A 20,376-nucleotide genomic window follows, 5' to 3' on the forward strand; every position below is an offset into this window, starting at 1 on the left:
AATCCAGATGTACGGGTGCTCGTGTGTGTTCAATAAAGTAAATAATAGAAAACTTTTCAAGCAAAAACCAAGCATAATAAATTTCTATGACCATTAAGACATACATATTCTTATCGCTTCTCTCCCACGTTTCACGAAGGCCCTCAGCCATCTGCCAATTCCATTTGAATTATTTTTTATAAAGCCCATTAAAAAAAAAGTTCAAAATGCGTGAAAAATGCACTTTGAGACCTAAAATGACAACCAAGTATGCAAGTGAAACAAACTTAGTCTTAAACAAGTCTCAAAATGGCAATCAAGTGGGTAAGGTCAACAAACTTAATATCTAAAATTTACATATACTTTAAAATTTATTTCTTCTCTTTTCATTTTTTTTCTCATATTTCATTTCTCAAGATTTAAATAGTTTTTTTGTTTTATCTGTACTTTTTTTTATAGGTTATGAGTTATGAGCTTATAGTTTCGCATTGTTAGGTCGTTTTGAAAATTCAAGTGATACTCCAAGGTTATTCTTGGAATATTCTTTTACATTATATTTGTTAAATCACTATTTAATTTATTAAGAGCTTGATAAATAACCACTAAACTAAAACCATAGAGGATAATTGATAGACCACTAGTACATGTTCTATCACTAACTAACAAACGGTAAAACTTTGTTATAATTGTGAATATCTTCAGCAATTTTATCATTTAAGATAATTTTTCGTATAATATCGACATGAACATCGTAAGAAAACTCAAATTAAGTAAGTTAAATTAAAAAAAAAAATTGTATGAATGTTTCGAGAACCATTAATTATAAATTCAACATTTTTGAATGAAAAATTGGATTGGTTTGTGGTGACGGCTAACATGCATGTCTAACAATTATTTTCAATTTCTAATACTTTCATCCATTGCCAAAATTGGAAACTAATGTTCACAATTTTTTTATCTTATTAAATGAAATTTCACATTTCTTGAAAATTTTGGATTATAATTATTTGAAAAACAAAATATATATTTTTTGCTTTATCGTTACTGAAAATTTTATCTCGTAAAATTTGATTTTTTGTCTAAATTTTAAAAACAAAATATTTGTTTTAGTTATAAAGAAATTTTTTTGGGTTTTAAATGGGTTTTATCACAAATAATTCAAATATATTTTAATCCCTCATCTCCCCTTCTCTCTCACTCACGTTTCAAATTTCTTCCCCTACTTCTTCTCTAACGACTCTCTCTCTCTCTCTACTTTCTCGTCCTCTCCCTTCTCTTATCTTCTTCGTCTTCCTCAAAATCGCCCTAACAGCGCCAGATTTCTCAACTGTCGATCGAGTGACAATCATGCCTGCCTACTTGACAAAGCCTTTTCGATCTACCAATAAAGGAAAAACGATTGCTGGTGACACGAAAGTGTGCTCAACGCTCTTTTTCCTATTCCACTACGCGTCGTGGTCTTTCCCTTGCTGGTTGGATGACTACTATGGACGAAGAGCACAACTACTTCCAGTCTCTGGTCGATAAGTACCCAAGGAAGGTAAATTCCAGCGGAGAAAGTCGAGAGCTCCTTAGTTGATCACAAATCCTTCCAAATTCTTTGTTCGTAGACTAATTTGAAATCCTTCCAATATGGATCCATGCTGTCTTTATATCCATAAGATACAATTAGATTGTGTTAATTATTGTCTATAAGAAAATATTTATGTGCAGAGTTGTAGTGGGTAATCTTAATGGCTGGCAGAAAATTGGTTCGGGATATATTACTCTCACACAAAGTATTTTTTATCAGTTTACTTCCCATCGGGTATTTGCTTTTCCTATGCTTTGTCCTTATCCCATCTTTCTCCGCTCTAGTCTTCATAGGATGGATTTCTGTGGTGTAAATTTATTCATCTAGTTTGTTTGATTTATGGTTGCATTTAGGGAGAAGATAAATTACATAAGCCAAAGTAGTTATGGAAAACATCTCCAATTTACGGCAAGTAAAAAAAAAAAAAAAAAGAAGAGAAAAACAGCAGTTCAAAAAAACTGGGCATCTTGCTTCTTTCTTATTGAAAGTTCTGCCGTTTCTTTCAAGTCAAATTGACCACAAAATGCTCAAATGAGATTCTTCAATAGGAATATGTAACAAAAATATAATATGTAAAAGAATTTTTGTGAAACGTGGGAGAGAAGCGATAACATTATCCTTCAAAAAATTCAAAAAATTCAGGAGTAAATATTTATGTGAAAGGACATATTATTTGGCCATTTGACCTTATTTGTTATTGAATTATTTGGTTGGAAATGATAAACTACACATTTGGTATTTTGCCTACAAACTGTATAGTTAATTATCTGTTAGCTTTTGTTTTCCTGTCACAACTTTATATTTATGTGGCTAATTGTAGCCGAAAGTTTTATTTATCAATCTTATTTTTCACAGCATAAATGAAACTGTGTTTCAAGAACAAGGTGCCGCTACATCATTCAAGGAAATTCGTCGTAGAGGTCCGTAAGTTTTTTCCTTTGGAGCTGTGATACTAACCTGTTTGAATAAAGGAATCTGACTTGGTCTTTTCCTCTTTAACATTATGGATTAGGTCTTTCTCTTTACCATATTTCGTAGCTGAAGTTTATGAAGTAATCAAACCGGTGTTAACTTCTTATATAAAGGTTAGTGCTAACTGCTAAGCTTATTTCTAAGATGAAAGATGCTTTTATCCCCTCCCCAAAGAATATCATTACTATTTATGTTGTGTTTCTGCTAACTAATTCTTGCATAGCATCTGGTTTGATAATTAAAGTAAAGTTTATGACATGGAGGTTTTCAAGTTGTAATATATATTTTTATGTTTTAGGTAGATTCCCAAACTTTGAAGAAACACTACAGTACTGGGGTAATTGAATGTTGTAAGGCAGAGCATCGGGCTTTCCAGAGCCAAGGTATCTTCTTCGATAACAAGGTAAGGATAGTCCTGATACTACCTTTCTTTTGTTATTGAAGTTTATTGTTCCTTTTGTTGGGGGCTTGGTGGTTGTGCACCTATATTGATTTGTACTTCTGTTAATTAATTATAGTCATTCTCTCTTGTCTGAGTAATTATTGTCAACCATTTTGTTAGCAAAGGCTTCCATGGATATTCAGTTTGTTGTGCTGCATGTCCACGATGATTTTCGTGATTTTAGTTCTAGATACATAAAAAGGGCCTTTGCATCACGACATGAATGACTATTTTTTAATATGAACCTACAATGCCCCAAATGAATGCTGGATTAAATTAGATACAGGGTAGATAGAGAGTGAGATGGAGAGTGTTTGTGTGCTTTAGAGCCATCTGTCCCTAAAACATAGTTTCTTCCCCCCCCCCCCCCCCTATAAGAAGTAAGTTTATTGATGTATGTAATTTACAAAAGGTTTGGTAGGTTATGAATTACGAACTTGTATTGAATATTTGTTAGGTCGTTTTAATAATTCAAGTGATGCTTAGAAAATGCAACCGAGCTTTAAACAATTCTGCACATTTTCTAAAATTTTTAGTTTAATCTTTTAAATAAAATTCGATGGAAATTCTTGTTTTCTTTTTGTAGGAATAAGGAAAATGAAATATAACCAAACTTGGGATCTTTGCAAGCAAGCTTCCATGAAGAAACTAGGTTACAAGGGGAGGTCTTCTGTTCTCCTTTTTCTTTTTTTTTCCATCCGTAGAATCTTGCTTAAAATGCTTTGAGGACAATGCAAATTTTTAAGTGGGGGTGGGGTTGTAGCCTTGCACATTCCATGTCCTTTGGGAAATTTTCATTTTGCAAATTTTGCTAAAAATGTCAAAATTTAGAAACTTTTGCAATGCTCTATGCTTAGAATAAGTACCATGTCTACTTCGCTTTTTAGCATAAAAAAGCATGTATGCCTAACGCATGAGAACAGAGCTCGGATTTGTGATTGTATTTTTTTAATTGAATATGTTACATATGTTGAAAATGCATATATTGATAGCTTAGAAATGAGTAGAACACTTGGTTCATTTTCTGAATATTGTGAATTATGTACATAATAATATGTGCGGTTGTCTTTTTTATCTCAATTTTAATCCCTTTTTTGCCATATTCTAATGCATTTTTTATATTAATTTTAAATCCCTCTTTTGGTCATACACATTTGTATAAGATTGTTTGAAAGCAAAATATGATTGTTAGGTCAGGTAGAAAGCAAAGTCGGCAAGTTCTTAGAGTTCTTCACCCAACATAACAGCCGATAAAAACAAAACAATACGACCAAGCTGCTAAGGGTTGCAAAACCCGTCCCCCGCCTAGTGGGTCACTAGAGTTCCCCAGCATGGCAGCCGATAGAGAGGGAGAGAGAAAAAAAAAGAGGGACCCAAGCCAGCCGCTTAGGTCAAGTAAAATGCGCCCGAGATCCCCCGGTTTCAGAGTTTTCGTGGGGATCCTCTCCGCTTTTCTTGCCTAAGCAAAACCTGACCCCGCCTAGTAGGTCCTTAGAGTTCTTCACCCAGCATGGCAGCTTGTAGAGAGGGAGAGAGCAAAAAAAGAGTGAGCCAAGCCAGCCGCTTAGGTCATGTAAAATGCGCGCCGAGATCCCCAGGTTTCAGAGTTTTCGTAGGGATCCTCTCCGCTTTTCTTGCCTAAGCAAATCCCGATCCCGCCTAGTAGGTGCTTAGAGTTCTTCACCCAGCGTGGTAGTCTTTAGAGAGGGAGAGAGAAAAAAAGAGGGAGCCAAGCCGGCCGCTTAGGTCAAGTAAAATACGCGCCGAGATCCCCCGGTTTCAGAGTTTTCGTGGGGATCCTCTCCGCTTTTCTTGCCTAAGCAAAACCTGATCCTGCCTAGTAGATGCTTAGAGTTCTTCACCCAGCATGGCAGCCGGTAGAGAGGGAGAGAGAAAAAAAAGGGAGCCAAGCCAGCCGCGTAGGTCAAGTAAAATGCGCGCCGAGATCCCCCGGTTTCAGAGTTTTCGTGGGGATCCTCTCCGCTTTTCTTGCCTAAGCAAAACCCATTCCCCTAGTAGGTGCTTAGAGTTCTTCACCCAGCATGGCAGCCGTAAAGAGAGAGAGAAAAAAAAGAGATATCTTTTCCACTTATCTAGTTTAACTTGGATTTTATCTATTTCTTAAAATTACATAAGGAGTAGAGAGAGGGCTCCAAGCCGAAGTTATGAAATTAGTAATATAGTTAAAAACATCTCCAATTTACAGCAAGTTGAAGCAAAAAAAAAAAAAAAAACAGCAGTTCAAAAAAACTGGGCATCTTGCTTCCTTCTAATTGAAAGTTCTGTTGTTTCTGTCAAGTCAAATTGACCACAAAATGCTCAAATGAGATTCTTCAATAGGAATACGTAAAAAAAAAAAATACGTAAGAATTTTCAATGTTTAATATAATATGTAAAATAATTTTATATTGGAATTGGCAGATGGCTGAGGGCCTTCGTGAAACGTGGGAGAGAAGCGATAACATTATTGTTCAAAAAATTCAGGAGTAAGTATTTATGTGAAAGGTCATATTATTTGGCCATTTGACCTTATTTATGATTGAATTATTTGGTTGGAAATGATAAACTACACATTATTGTCTGCTTCAGTTGTGATCTTGATTATGGGCTATTTGGTATTTTGCCTACAAACTGTATAGTTAATTATCTGTTAGCTTTTGTTTTCCTGTCACAGCTTTATGTTTCTGTGGCTAATTGTAGCCAAAAGTTTTATTTATCGATCTTATTTTTCACAGCATAAATGAAACCGTGTTTCAAGCATCAAATGCTGCTACATCATTCAAGGAAATTCGTCGTAGAGATCCGTAAGTTTTTTCCTTTGGAGCTGTGATACTAACCTGTTTGAATAAAGGAATCTGACTTGGTCTTTTCCTCTTTAACATTATGGATTAGGTCTTTCTCTTTACCAGATTTCGTAGCTGAACTTTAAGAAGTAATCAAACCGGTGTTAACTTCTTATATAAAGGTTAGTGCTAACTGCTAAGCTTATTTCTATGATGAAAGATGCTTTTATCCCCTCCCCAAAGAATATCATTACTATTTATGTTGTATTTCTGCTAACTAATTCTTGCATAGCATCTGGTTTGATAATTAAAGTAAAGTTTCTGACATGGAGGTTTTCAAGTTGTAATATGTATTTATGTTTTAGGTAGATTCCCAAACTTTGAAGAAACGCTGCAGTACTAAGGTAATTGAACGTTGTAAGGCAGAGCATTGGGCTTACCAGAGCCAAGGTATCTTCTTCGGTAACAAGTAAGGATAGTCCTGATACTACCTTTCTTTTGTTATTGAAGTTTATTGTTCCTTCTCTCTTGTTTGGTGGTTGTGCACCTATATTGATTTGTACTTCTGTTAATTAATTATAGTCCTTCTCTCTTGTTTGAGTAATTATTGTCTACCATTTTGTCAGCAAAGGCTTCCGTGGAAATTTAGTTTGTTGTGTTGCATGTCCAAGATGATTTTTGTGATTTTAGTATTAGATACATAAAAGGGATTTTGCATCACCACATGAATGACTATTTCTAAATATGAACCTACAATAACCCCAAATGAATACCGAATTAAATTGGAAACAAGGCAGATAGAGAGTGAGATGGAGAGTGTTTGTGTGTGCTTTAGAGTAGTTTTAAACACATTTTTTAGGTTTGTTTAAGACTAAGTTTGTTTCACTTGCATAATTGGTTGCCATTTTAGGTCTCAAAGTGCATTTTCACTCATTTTGAACTTTTTGTTAGTTTGTGAGTTACGAACTTACACTTAAGCATTGTTAGGTCATTTCAAACAACATTTTGTGTTTGTTTGGAACTAAGTTTGTTTAGACATTTGATTGACATGTTGGGTCTCCAAGTGCTTTTTTCCACACTTTTTGAAATTTTGGTAGGTTGTGAGTTACGAACTTACGCTCGAGTATTGTTTGGTCCGTTTGAAAGCTTACACATTTTGAACTCTTTTTAAGATAACTTGAAACTAAGTTCATTGCACTTACATACTTCGTTGCCGTTTTGGGTCTTGAAGTACCTTTTTCACACTTTTTGAAATTTTGGTAGGTTGTGAGTTACAAACTTACACTTAAGCATTACTTGGTTGTTTTGAAAATTCAAGTGATACTTACACACGTTTTGAATACATTTTAGGTTAGATTGAGTTTGTTGCACTTGGTTGTCATTTTTGGTCTTGAAATGCTTTTTTCAACCTTTTTGGTAGATTATGAGTTACGAACTTACACTTAGGATTTGCTTGGTCGTTTTGAAAACTCAAGTAATACATAGGTTTGAGCACGTTTTAGGTTGGTTTGCATTAAGTTTGTTGCACTTACACACTTGGTTGCCATTTTGGGTCTTGTAGTGCTTTTTTACAATATTTGAACTTTTTTCGTAGGTTATGAGTTACGACCTACACGTAAGCTTTTTAGGTCGTTTTGAAAGTTCAAGTGATACTTAGACACATTTTGAACTCGTTTAGGTTGGTTGAAACTAAGTTTTAAACACATTGTTGCCATTTTGGGTCTTGAAGTACTTTTCACACTTTTTGAACTTTTTGGTAGGTTGTGGTTACAAACTTACACTTAACTTTGTTAGGTTGTTTGAAAAGTCCAAGTGATACTTACACACGTTTTGAATTTTTAGGTTGGTTTGACTTTGTTGCACTTGCGCACTTGGTTGCCATTTTGGGTCTGTAGTGTTTCCTTTTTTTCCATACTTCTTAAACTTTTTGGTAGGTTATGAGTGACGAACTTACAAATAAACATTCTTAGGTCGTTCTGAAATCAAGTGATACTTAAACACGGTTTGAAATTTTTTTAGATTTGTTTAAGACTAAGTTTGTTTCACTTGCATACTTGGTTGCCATTTTAGGTCTCAAAGTTCATTTTTCACGCATTTTGAACTTTTTGTTAGTTTGTGAGTTACGAACTTACACTTAAGATTGTTAGGTCGTTTTAAACACATTTTGCGTTGGTTTGAAACTAAGTTTGTTGCACTTACACATTTGATTGAAATGTTGGGTCTTGAAGTACTTTTTTTCACACTTTTTGAAATTTTTTTAGGTTGTGAGTTACGAACTTACGCTTGAGTATTGTTTGGTCGATTTGAAATCTTAGACACGTTTTGCACTCTTTTTAGGATGGCTTGAAACTAAGTCCGTTGCACTTACATACTTCGTTGCCGTTTTGGGTCTTGAAGTGTTTTTTTACACTTTTTGAAATTTTGGTAGGTTGTGAGTTACAAACTTACACTTAAGCATTGTTTGGTCGTTTTCAAAGTTGAAGTGATACGTACACACGTTTTGAATACATTTTAGGTTAGATTGAGTTTGTTGCACTTGGTTGTCATTTTTGGTCTTGAAATGCTTTTTTCAACCTTTTTGGTAGATTATGAGTTACGAACCTACATTTAGGATTTGCTGGTCGTTTTGAAAACTCAAGTAATACCTAGACACGTTTTGAGCACGTTTAGGTTGGTTTGAACTAAGTTTGTTACACTTACACACTTGGTAGCCATTTTGGGTCTTGTAGTGCTTTTTTCACACTATTGAACTTTTTTTGTAGGTTATGAGTTACGAACCTACACGTAAGCTGTTTTAGGTCGTTTTGAAAGTTCAAGTGATACTTAGACACATTTTGTTCAAGTGATACTGTTTTAGGTCGTTTTCAAAGGAACTTTTTTCTTCTTGTATTGACTGTTTTACTATTTCTTCATGGTTTGTATTCATGGTATTTATTTTCGTAATGAATCTTTCATGTTCTGGTAAACATTGCAGAAACACATAATTTCAGCAATCTGTCAAAGAGTTGAAGGAGAAGACAGAAGTACTTAAAGGTCACATGAAGACCTAAAAGTTAGGTAATTTTTTGAAAACTTTTTTCTTCGTCTTGCTTAGTTTTAGTGGTATTTGTTAACAGGCTGAGACATACTCTTGTATGCCAAGGCTGGGTGGCCAATTCAATGGATGGCCTGAGACGGTGAAATGACGAGTGTAGAACAAAGTAGACAATCGAGCAGATTTACAAGTAGGAGGATGGTGTTTGGTCTTACTCTAAAGCTACTGCTAGAAAGGTGATTCTCCTTTATTTACACATGTTATCTATATTTAATTACTGTTTTTATGTGATGGTGAATAAATATGTAAGTCGTTTCAAGTTTGTACATCATGCTTGAGTTAATACATTTCCCAACTCGCACTAATTTTAAAGTTGAGACTAAGTTTGTTGCACTTACACACTTGGTTGCCATTTTGAATTTTGGAGTGCTTTTTCTACATTTTTTGAACTATTTGGTAGGTTATGAGTTATGAAGTAACACTAAAACATTATTAGGTCGTTTTTAAAGTTCGAGTGATACTTAAACATTTTTTGAACATCTTTTAGGTTGTTACAAACTAAGTTAGTTTTACATACAGCCATGGTTGCCATTTTGAGTCTTGAAAGATTTTTTTTCACACTTCTTGAAATTTTTGGTAAGTTATGAGTTATAAACTTACACTTAAGCGTTGTTAGGGTGTTTGAAAACTTATACGTGTTTTCAATACTTGTTAGGTTTGTATAGAACTAAGTTCGTTGCACTTACACACTTGACATTTTGGGTTTTGGAGTGTCTTTTTCAAAAAATTTGAACTTTTTGCTAGGTTATGACTTATGAACTTGTATTGAATATTTGTTAGGTCGTTTTGAAAGTTCAAGTGAAACTTAGACACGTTTTGAACTCGTTTTAGGTTGGTTTGAAACTAAGTTTTACACACATTTGATTGACATGTTGGGTTTTGAAGTACTTTTTTCATACTTTTTGAAATTTTGGTAGGTTGTGAGTTACAAACTTACACTTAAGCATTGCTTGGTCGTTTTGAAAATTCAAGTGATACTTGCACACGTTTTGAATACATTTTAGGTTAGATTAAGTTTGTTGCACTTGGTTGTCATTTTTGGTCTTGAAATGCTTTTTTCAACCTTTTTGGTAGATTATGAGTTACGAACTTACACTTAGGATTTGCTAGGTCGTTTTGAAAACTCAAGTAATACCTAGACACGTTTTGAGCACGTTTTAGGTTGGTTTGAATTAAGTTTGTTGCACTTACACACTTGGTTGCCATTTTGGGTCTTGTAGTGCTTTTTTCACAATGTTTGAACTTTTTTCGTAGGTTATGAGTTACGAACCTACACGTAACTGTTTTAGGTCGTTTTGAAAGTTCAAGTGAAACTTAGACACGTTTTGAGCATGTTTTAGGTCGTTTTGAGTAAATGGTATGTATGTTGTGATTGTTTGATTGCATGTATGACCTTATTGAGATGTGAATGCTTGATTGAGAAGCTGATAGAACACCAAGTAATGGTTCTTATTTGTTCATTAAGCAACCAAACTATTACAGAATACAATACTCAAACCAGTCTTGAAAACACAGAACAAATAAGTACTATTACAGACAATAACCAAGCACAAAATAAAACATTCAAACATCAAAAGTAGTTTACGATAATGGAAAACACTTTCTAAGATTAAAGTAACTGAACAACTTCTGTAATTCTGCTCTCCAGAAAATACAGCCCCTCCACTTCCAGAAACTGATTAACCAACCCCCATCTTTCCTTCCATCTCTCCTTTTAACCCCCCTGTAACTAACTGTTGTCCCACTAAGGTGGTTTCCACTTCCTCCAATTCCATCACTTGTGCACGTGCAATTCCACTTGTCTTTCTTCTGCTATATTGTATTGCAATTGGTGTCTATCATTACTCTCCCTCTCCAAAGACACCTTGTTCTCAAGGTGGGAAATGAGGAAGCTTTTGTGTAAAATCATCACAATTCTCCCATGTAGCCTCATGAGGTGGTATTCCTTTCCAACTAACAAGCACTTCCCACTTATTTGTTGCTGGATTTTTAGGATAGCCAAAATTGTCTGCTGGTAGTAACTCTTGAAATGTAGGAACATCATCAATTCCATATAGTTCGGTAAATGTCATTCCTCCCTCCATAGCTCGACATTTTGTCAAGAAACCGTAATCAGATGGTGTCCATGTCTCCATCATGTGTTACAGACTAACTCTAGTCTTTGTCAAACTCGGGTCACCCTTATAACAACATTCTTTTCATTTTGTATGAAAATTAAAGTGAGTTTCCGCCAATCCACTTCAGTTACCCCAACGTGTGCAGCCATTGCATTCCAAGGATGACATCATGATAGAACACTAATGTAGTGTTTCTATTATATTGACAATTCAAACACAACTTACAACATAAGCAAACCGTGAACCTCAGAAAATGAGTCACGTTACATATAATTCACAAACATCAAACAAAGAAAACCTCCTAATCCAAAATTCCGAACAACAAAATACTAATAAGCAAACCAGAATATAGAACACCAATCTTCTGCTTCCCCTGTCTTTCAAGGAGTATTGCAGACCTTTTCCTTCACTCCAAAACTCACTTTAACAAAGAGGCAGCCACATTTTCAGGTATAGAAAATAAAGTAGGTAGTATGTAGGAAGGCTAACCAGAACTGAGTTGCATAAGGTTTGTCTTCCGCCTTTAGAGGATGTTATATCTTTTCCACCTTTCAAGTTTCTTGTGAATTCGATCAATGACTGGTTGCCAAAAAGACTTTTGTCGAGGGTAGCCTCCCAAAAGGAGACCTAAATATATAATCGGAAGCTTTTCTACCTTGCACCCTATCAGATTTGCTGTTTGAAACAAAGCTTCCTCTCCCACATTAACGCCGCTAAGGGCTGATTTTTCCCAGTTTACTTTCTGCCCCAAACACCATTCGAATAAACTAATGACGTTTTAAAGTTTAAGGAGCATCTTCACATCATACTTACAAAAGAGAAGAGTATCATCGACAAATTGAAGCAAAGGGAGGTGGATCAAGTCTTTGCCAACAAGGAAACCTTCAAACTGGCTGTTAATATGAAGCTTGTTTATGATTTCTCCTAAAACCTCACTTACTAGGAGGAATAAAAAGGGGGAGAGGGGGTCCCCTTGGCAGATACCTCTAGATGCTGTTATCCGGCCTCTAGGCTTACCATTGATGAAGACTGAATACTTTGGAATTTTTAGGCAGCCCATTATCCATGATATCCATTTTGAACTAAACTTTTTCAAAGATAAATTTTTTTCTAAAAAGTTCCAATTCACCCTATCGAAGGCTTTTTCCAAGTCAAGTTTTAAAATCCATCCTTTTTTCTGTTTTGCCCTATAATCTTCCACGGCCTCGTTAGCAATTAATATTGGGTCAAGAATTTGCCTACCTTCAATAAAGGCGCTTTGAGTGGGGCTTATAATTGCATCCATAACTTGTTTTAGACGTTCAAATAAAACCTTTGCAACGACCTTGTATGCTAACGTAGTAAGGCTGATTGGACGGAAATCCTTGACTAGAGTCACATTCTCTTTTTTCTGCACTAAACAAATAAAGTTTTCTTGGAATGCAAATATTGGGTGATTAAGAACTTGTTTTAGACATTCATTAGTCACAATCCTTGACTAGAGTCACATTCTCTTGTTTTAGACATTCATTAGTGATTTGAAGATATTCTTGAAAATAGACCATTGGGTGATTAGGAACTTCACTGTGAAGCCATCCGGGCCCGGAGCTTTATTGTTGCCAAGTGCCTTTAATGCCTTAAAGATCTCCTCCACTGAAAATTGGGTAACAAGAGCCTCATTCTGAATTGAGGAAACACAAGACCAATTACTGTTAATAGGGATGAATCTGTCCCCCGGAATTCTGGTATAAAGTGACTCAAAAAATTCCAGCACAAGCCTTTCAATGTCGCGGAATGAAGTCGAGACAACCCCATCATCATTTTTTAATTCAGTTATGAGGTTCCTTCTTTTTTTCGCATTTAGAAACCGGTGGAAGAAGCCGTATTCTCATCACCCAAAGAAAGCCAATTGAGTTTACTCTTCTGAATAAAATTACGCTCTTCTTTTGATAAATACTAAGTAATTCCGCTTGCAAAGCAGCTCTAGAATTCAACTCTTCTTGATTTAATCCAATCAACTCAGCCACAGAATCATATTTTTCTAATTTTGACATCAAGGATTTCTCTGTTTTTTTTTACCTTAGCTTGCGCAGCAATATTCCAAGCTTTTACTGCCAATTTAACTGATCTCAACTGCTCATGAAGAATGAAACCAACCCATCCCTGGAAGTTAGAGTTGCTCACTATTTCAACAATAATCTGATTAGAATCACTGGACACCAACCAGCTGTTACAAAACCGAAAAGGAGAGGGACCCCAAAGAAAAGAACTAGCCTCCAAGAATAAAGGAAAGTATCCGAGAAGATGCGTGCTTTTCGAAACCGAGAATTTTCAAAACAAACATCCCACTCTGATTTATGAAGAATCTGTCTAATAATGATCTTCAACGAGAATTACCGTCTCTAGACCAAGTGAACCTTCCATTTTGCAATGGAATTTCCATGAGAGAAACCATGTCAATAAACTTATTGAATAATGACATTCCTCTAGTACTTCTGCCAAAAGGAAATCTTTCCCGGGCCCAACGAGTGATATTAAAATCCCCACCTATGCACCAGGCCACGACCGAACAATCAGCCAAGGAAGACAATTCGGGCCAAACCAATTTCCTTTCTCTGCAACCACAAGGGCCATAGACATTTGTGATCCAACAAACCTTTTTGCACAAAGTGAGGCATTTGATTGACAAAGAGAGGCGTCTTTTAATGACCTCTGTTACAGATATTTTACTGCTGTCCCACATGGTAAGAATTCCCCCAGAAGATCCAACAGAAGCCACATAATCCCAGCCAATATCCTTAGAACTCCACAATGATTTTATAAAAGCCGAGTTCAAGGTGTCTCTTAGATTCTTGAATCATGACTACAATTGTTGATGAATTTTTTAAGTGCTGCACGTTTAGATGAGTTGTAATATGCATTATGCATATATGTGGTTCTGAGTTTGTATAAATATTATTTCTTATAGTGTATTTAGTTTCTTTAAATATTAATAATAATAATAATAAATATAAAAAAAGTTTCTTTTACGAAATTTTATACACTGTCCAACTTTTTACTGAATCAAACTCCAAAAATATTGAATCCAAAAATAATTAAAGAAATTGTAATGTATAACCAAATAACTTGTATATTTTGTGAATACAACATAGTTCTGATTTTTTTTTTATCTTTCACTTTTTTTTTGTCGTGAAAAATTTTTTATAAAGGATTAGGACTTTAGTGAAATAACTCTCAAATTCCCTAATGGATAGCCAGTTTTAATACTCCTAACGTATGCAACTTTAGTGGAATCTGGATGGATATTATTGGAATAACTCCTAACGTCAAATAAAAAGCCTACATCAGAAACTTCTTTTTAAAGGAACATGACTCTTTTAATGGATAAACAAGTCCTCTGGACGGGGTCCATATGAGAAAAGAATTCTAGAAAGTTTCTTATCAATGATCTTTGTCAATATTCTTCCTTTGCAAAATGAACCAAAAATCTTTGCAATATTCTTCGTACCTCCTACTCATCCTCTAGACTTGTTTATCCATTGAACAAAAACAAAGGCTCCATAAGATAGGGTATTTTTGGGATATTGCCTACAATCAAGCGAAAATCTTCTATATATTTTTTTGTGCCCAACTCTTCTATCTTAGATTTTTATCTTTCTATATATTCTCATTTACAAAGATCAAGCCTAGGTCTTGAACTTTTTCCATAAGAAATGGAACCCTCTATTGAGGTGCTGAGAACGATAATGTACGAGTCAGTCCGTGAAAAACTCACAACTGCTACGTGGGCTTCTTCATCCTAATCGAATTTGCGGAAATTCCATCATCTATCCCATGAAAGGGAAATAGAATTGATTATGTATAATAATCAGTACTTTGAAAGGAGTGCAAAAGAAAGGCAGAGGAGAAAAGGCGAGACCAAAAGCTTTACCGTCTTCTTTTGGAGCAGGAAGCCTCATTCCTTCTTATTTCCTTTTATTCATTCCCAGTTTCAGCTCTTCTTGCTAAGGATGGATCACTCTTTCATTCGTGAGGTTATTAGATAAGTGGCTTAAAAGGAGAAATAATAGTCGAAATACCGTAGGTATTAGCTCAAATTCAGAAATGCAAGGTTTTGACTCCCTCGCTCCTATGCCTTCCTATGCCTTTCATCCTAAAGTTTCTGAAACTTCCTTTTATTTCCAGGTAGACTTTTGAGAGCAGGAAGACAACTAATCGTGCTGGTTGGAGTCTCCAACGAGTATCTGGATCTCCCCTCCTCCTCAAACCTTTTTTCTTAAATGCGCTTCTCACGCATATTGAATTGTGCCTCTTGGCACTACCCATAATGATCCTTCTCATTATTTAAGTGCATTTGAACTTCTAAGTCGATCTCTTGTGATAAATGGACATGATACCTTCTTACAGAAAGACAATTGTACCAGTTTGTAATTAGGTTCTGCGTTGAAGACCTTATTTGTAAAGCTCTCTAGAAAATAGATGAAAACGAAGTGAAAGAATTTCATTTTGATGCTTCACTCAATTTTTTGAGGTTGAAAAAGAACTGAAGGGGTACGATCGACCCACGGGGTGTGGCTCATGGTGGTTAAGCTAGTGGCTATCTCATTGCTTATGAGAATTTCACATTCATACTCTTCAGAAAGGTTTTCTCGTATTTGGCATCCAACCTGAATGACATCTAGAATGGTTAATAATTTCTTCATGCCTTGCTTAGCTTCTTCTGATTCCCAAACTAACGACACAAAGGCAAGGAAAAGAGGTTCAAAGAATATTGATAGTCGCGGCAAAGGTTGAGGTCTCAAGAATCTTCCCCTAATCTCATCTACTCTATGGTTGTCCTATATTCATGTATATCAAGAAAAGCTAAAAGACAGACACCCATTCACTTGTCTTAGTGTACATAAAGTCAAATTATTCGATTGACATTCTTCCATTTCCTAAAGTCCTAAAAACAAGGTGCGTGCAGACGCGAGGTTCTAATTGATCAGTAGTTGAAGGAGAGAAAGTAGCTTATTTCTAAGAAATTCTTATTACTATGGTATGATGAACAAGTAAGAAGGAGGGAAGGAAAAAGTCCCAACAAAAGGAACCTACGACAAGGAAGGAAAGCCTATTACCCACAAGAGTGCAGAATCAAGGAAAAGTTGCGGGTACGAGCTCTCTTTCATTCGTCGAACTCAAGCAATCTCCGTTTTACACCTCTACTAAACTGAATTAATTGGCTTTTCCAAACTAGTAAAAAGACTAGAAACCTTGGACCTATGGCTATCCAACCAGGTCTTTCCACATAAAGGGGAAAGAGGTAGAAAGGAATAGCGAAGATGAGTTAAAGATCAAGAGGCATCAAAATGAAATTCTCCTTATATCTTTTCTTTCGAGATGATTAACTTCCTTATTTTTATATCTTGAGTCTATCTTCTTCTTTCTTTATGTAAGACCCAAACTTTGGGTAGTGTAGTCTTTTTCAAAGAGTTTAAGAGGTTTGAAAGAAGGAAAGTTTTTGGTTCAATATCAAAGAATAGTACTTTTTAGGCGTATTGGGTTGACTTGGCAAAATGGTTTTAGAGGTTAGAAAGGGTTTTGAGTGTTTAAGGTTGGCAAGAAAGAAGGATTAAAGAGGTTAGGTGTTTTAGCTAACTTCAGAAAGGAGTTTCTCACAACTCGGAAAATTACACTCAATCTAGACTTGAAAATTCATAATTTGAGTCTAGTTTATTGAAGAAGGTTGCTGGGCGTTTTGGATATGAGAAAGTTGACGTTTGGACAAAAGAAGGCAAGAGGGTCAGTTTGCGAGTGAATCTGAGCAAGCTACACTCTTAGAACGCTACAGAACGCATCGTTTGGCGTTTTCTTCCCTCAAAATTTCAGGAAAAATTTTTTAGGGAAGAAAACACATTTAGAGAAACTTTGTAGAAGAAAGTTTTGTCAAAAGAGTTATGGATTTTAAGTTATAACTTTTCTAAGTTGGGTTATGTAGTTTGGGCGAGAAACTAGGTGAGATGACCTTGGAAGTTAACTATGCGTTTTGGACAACTATGTGGCATGATAAGGGCAAGCGGTTTAAGGTTTTAGTGAGGTGTAAAACCTTGTTAGCATGCATTTTAAGGTGTAAAGTAAGTAGGAGGTTCCTTAAGAAGGTTTAAGGTGAATTTAAGCAAGGATGAGGTGTCAACTTGTACTCATGCAATGAACTCTATAAATAGGCCAAATTTAGTATTAAGTTTCTCACAATCCACTCGAGTGTTTTGAGTGAAATTAGTCTTAAAAGTTTTCATTTTGAGTCTATTTTCTAAGTTGGGGTTTTTGATTTAATTTGAGTAACGGAGAGTTGCGTTTTGGCGGTAGAAAGCAAGAAAGGTCAGAATACAGGTGGTTCTGAACAATGTGGACTTCCAGAGGGCTGTAGAGTACATCCGTTGGAATCTGAAGTTGAAAATTTTAGGTATGAATAACAAGACGTTTTTCAACAACTTTGTAGAAGGATATATGTTTATTTGAGTTCTGGATTTTAAGTTCTAAAGCTCTTCCTAATTATGGTTGATTAATCATTGATGTCCTTAAAAGTAGAAACGTGACATATCATGTATGCCCTTAAGTATCTCAGGCTTGTGTAGGCCAAGTTCAAAAAAAAATCAATTATGTTTAATAAGGAAGAAATAAAATATAACTTGTACAAATATTCTGAAAATCAAATGAATAAATGGAGTAAACACAAACTACAATTATAAACATCCAGAAGGGTCAAATGTCTACGAATAGACTAATGAGATTCAAAAATACCAGTCATGCTTGCATAACTGACTGAAAAAAATGTAATGTTTCCAAAAGATGCCGCATATCTCAAGTCCATTATAAGAAAACCTAATGTTCTTCAGTTTGTAGTATCAACAATGCATGAGTAGTGTTAAACATGTCATTTCATTTAGTTTGCGAACTACTATGGCCTTCCTCTATTCTCATTCATTCATCATCGATCAAACAAAGTTAAAGAAATTTGATCACAAAAGCTCTTTCAAACAAAAAAAAAAAAAAAAACAAACAAATAATTCAAAAAAAATTAATTATACCAAACAAGGAATAATTAACTAAACAAAATGTAAGGGATGAATCTTAAGAAAACAAATTACTAAAACCATATCTGATACAAATTTAGGGGTTTTTTTGTCTATCAAATAAACCAATAAAACAATGAACTTCAAGAATTAAAATTCACAAAAATAATTCAATAAAAGAATGGCAAAAAACCTCAATATCACAAAATTAATAAGACGGAATAGATGCATTCTACAAACTTGTTTTATTGCATGCTCACCACCCCTTCCAAAATTTATTTGATAAAAATTTAGTAAACTTAAAACACAGACAATAACAAAATTGTTGCAAACCTGCATTTACTGGTCAATGTCTTTAAATAAGCATTCTCTGACGTCAATTCTTGATTTTTAACTTCATAAGCATCCACCTAACCATGAGACAATTATGAGAATATTTTATTTAACCACTAACAATCATGCTCATGCACAGACATTTAAAATAGAGGTTTTAACATACTATCCTTTTATAGAAATCGTTATCAGTTTTCTTGCCATTCCAAGTTCCACGTCGTCACCCTCTTTCTGTTCATATCATACATTACAAAAGCCAGTAAATGAAAGGAATGATCCATTATGGGTAAAATATTGATAAATAACTAAAATATACTTGTAGCAAATTCATTATCTCCGTTCCTGATATAGATTCTTTCTTTTTCTCCATTAAGACTTGACTTGGTTTAGACATACAAAAACTCCTATATAACCTGAATCCAACTTGAGCCTAGAACCGAAAAATAACTAAAAGGTATCTCACACACAATTTGATGTACTCCTTTTCTTTCTTCTTCACCTCAGGTATTTGTTGAGTTCCTACTTGCTTTGCACACAAACAGAAAACAACATTAGTACTAAAATTATTACATAGAAACTAGTATCTATCTCACAGCATCCAACTACCTACCATAACCTGATTGCCAATAACCCTTCTCTGGAGTTCAACATTTTCCTACTGTAGCTTGTCAATTTGAGCTTTAAAAGCAGCCTTACCTTTGGCTTCCTGTGGAAAAGAACTTCCTTGTTCAATGTTAAATAGAGAGAAATCATAGAATTTAGACAAGTCTCGAGATTGTACTATTCGTGTAACTGTTGCAATCTCCTATCTTTAACTTGTACTACCGACTTTAGCCTCTCAACTTTGGTCTCCAACCTTGATATATCTTAATGTAGCCTGCCACAAGAAAATAAAGGTGACTGAATACAGGAACCATGGTTGTGTGAAGGAATATTAAAAAGCTTTGCAACATTATTACCCTGAAATGAACTACATTTATTCCATATCTTAAACCAATCTCCCATAACAAGAAATGAACCAAAATTAGAAACAGCAGCTCTTTCAACACTACCGAAAGACATAATCTCACGAAGACACTTGGCAATAAAATCGAATCTTTAACGCATCACCATTCTCATCAAATGTTAAACAAATCTCCTCTTAATTCCAATTATTTGATAAGCGAGAAACAAAATAGATCATTAAGTAACACAAATTCACGAAAAATCAAACATAATAGATCATTAAATTGAAATGTGACGGTAGACTTGACTAAGCCTGATCCTCTTAGCTCAGAAGACAAGGACGGGTCGTGTTATGAGAAATGTCAAGGTAGACTTAACTAAAACTTAACTAAGCATGGATAACAGAGTAATTTTTCTTTCCATTCCAACAAATGCAAAATGAAACTCAAAACAATCTCACATAATACAAATAAAAAATTCTTCCATTATCTTCTTCAGAACACAAGCATCTCTAATCTCCACCACCGACAAAGACCCAAGACATTAAAATTAAGAACATATAGAATCAAAAGCAACACAAAAGACCAAAGAGAGAGAGAAAAAGATAGTTAAGATCAAAACCATAATGATAGAACAATCAACAACAAACTAATGTCATATCTCATCAAATTTTTCAAAAAAATAAATAAAAGAAAACAAGTAAGAATCAGACAAGCCAACATACCATGTCTATTTTTGCATTTGAATTTTTCCTACCTCTGTTAAGTTCCAAACATGTTTTCGAGTCATTGGAAATTACTTTTTATGTTACAAAATCACTTTTAAAAGTATAGACACAAACGAACGTTAATATGCCATGAAAATCACTTTTAACAAAACATTTATTAGTAAAAATCAATTTTGTTAACTAGTTTCTAAAAACACTCTCAAATATGCCTTCCATAACCTGGTTTAAGTTTTCAAGAAAAATGACTAATGGGCCAGGATACTCATGCCATGGAGTGGCAAAAAAGAGGTTGAGCTTTGTATTTTAAGTATCATGTTGATGAAGACATGTAAAAGGTCTTATGATACATATCAGTGGAGAAAACAAGTAATAAAAGAGAA

At 34.7% G+C, this 20,376-nt stretch overlaps 1 long non-coding RNA gene across 1 annotated transcript; it reads right to left on the reverse strand.

The window, feature by feature from the left end:
* Window positions 1–18,141: 18,141 nt before the first annotated feature.
* On the reverse strand, window positions 18,142–19,177 carry LOC116406374. Its single transcript, XR_004219378.1, has 4 exons — window positions 19,106–19,177; window positions 18,941–19,030; window positions 18,491–18,850; window positions 18,142–18,401 (listed from the first exon to the last, which is right to left on the reverse strand). It is a non-coding gene; the product is annotated as an uncharacterized LOC116406374 (long non-coding RNA).
* Between the last annotated feature and the right edge of the window lie 1,199 nt (window positions 19,178–20,376).

Source organism: Cucumis sativus, unplaced genomic scaffold, assembly GCF_000004075.3.
Source record: "Cucumis sativus cultivar 9930 unplaced genomic scaffold, Cucumber_9930_V3 scaffold93, whole genome shotgun sequence".
Taxonomy (NCBI): domain Eukaryota; kingdom Viridiplantae; phylum Streptophyta; class Magnoliopsida; order Cucurbitales; family Cucurbitaceae; genus Cucumis; species Cucumis sativus.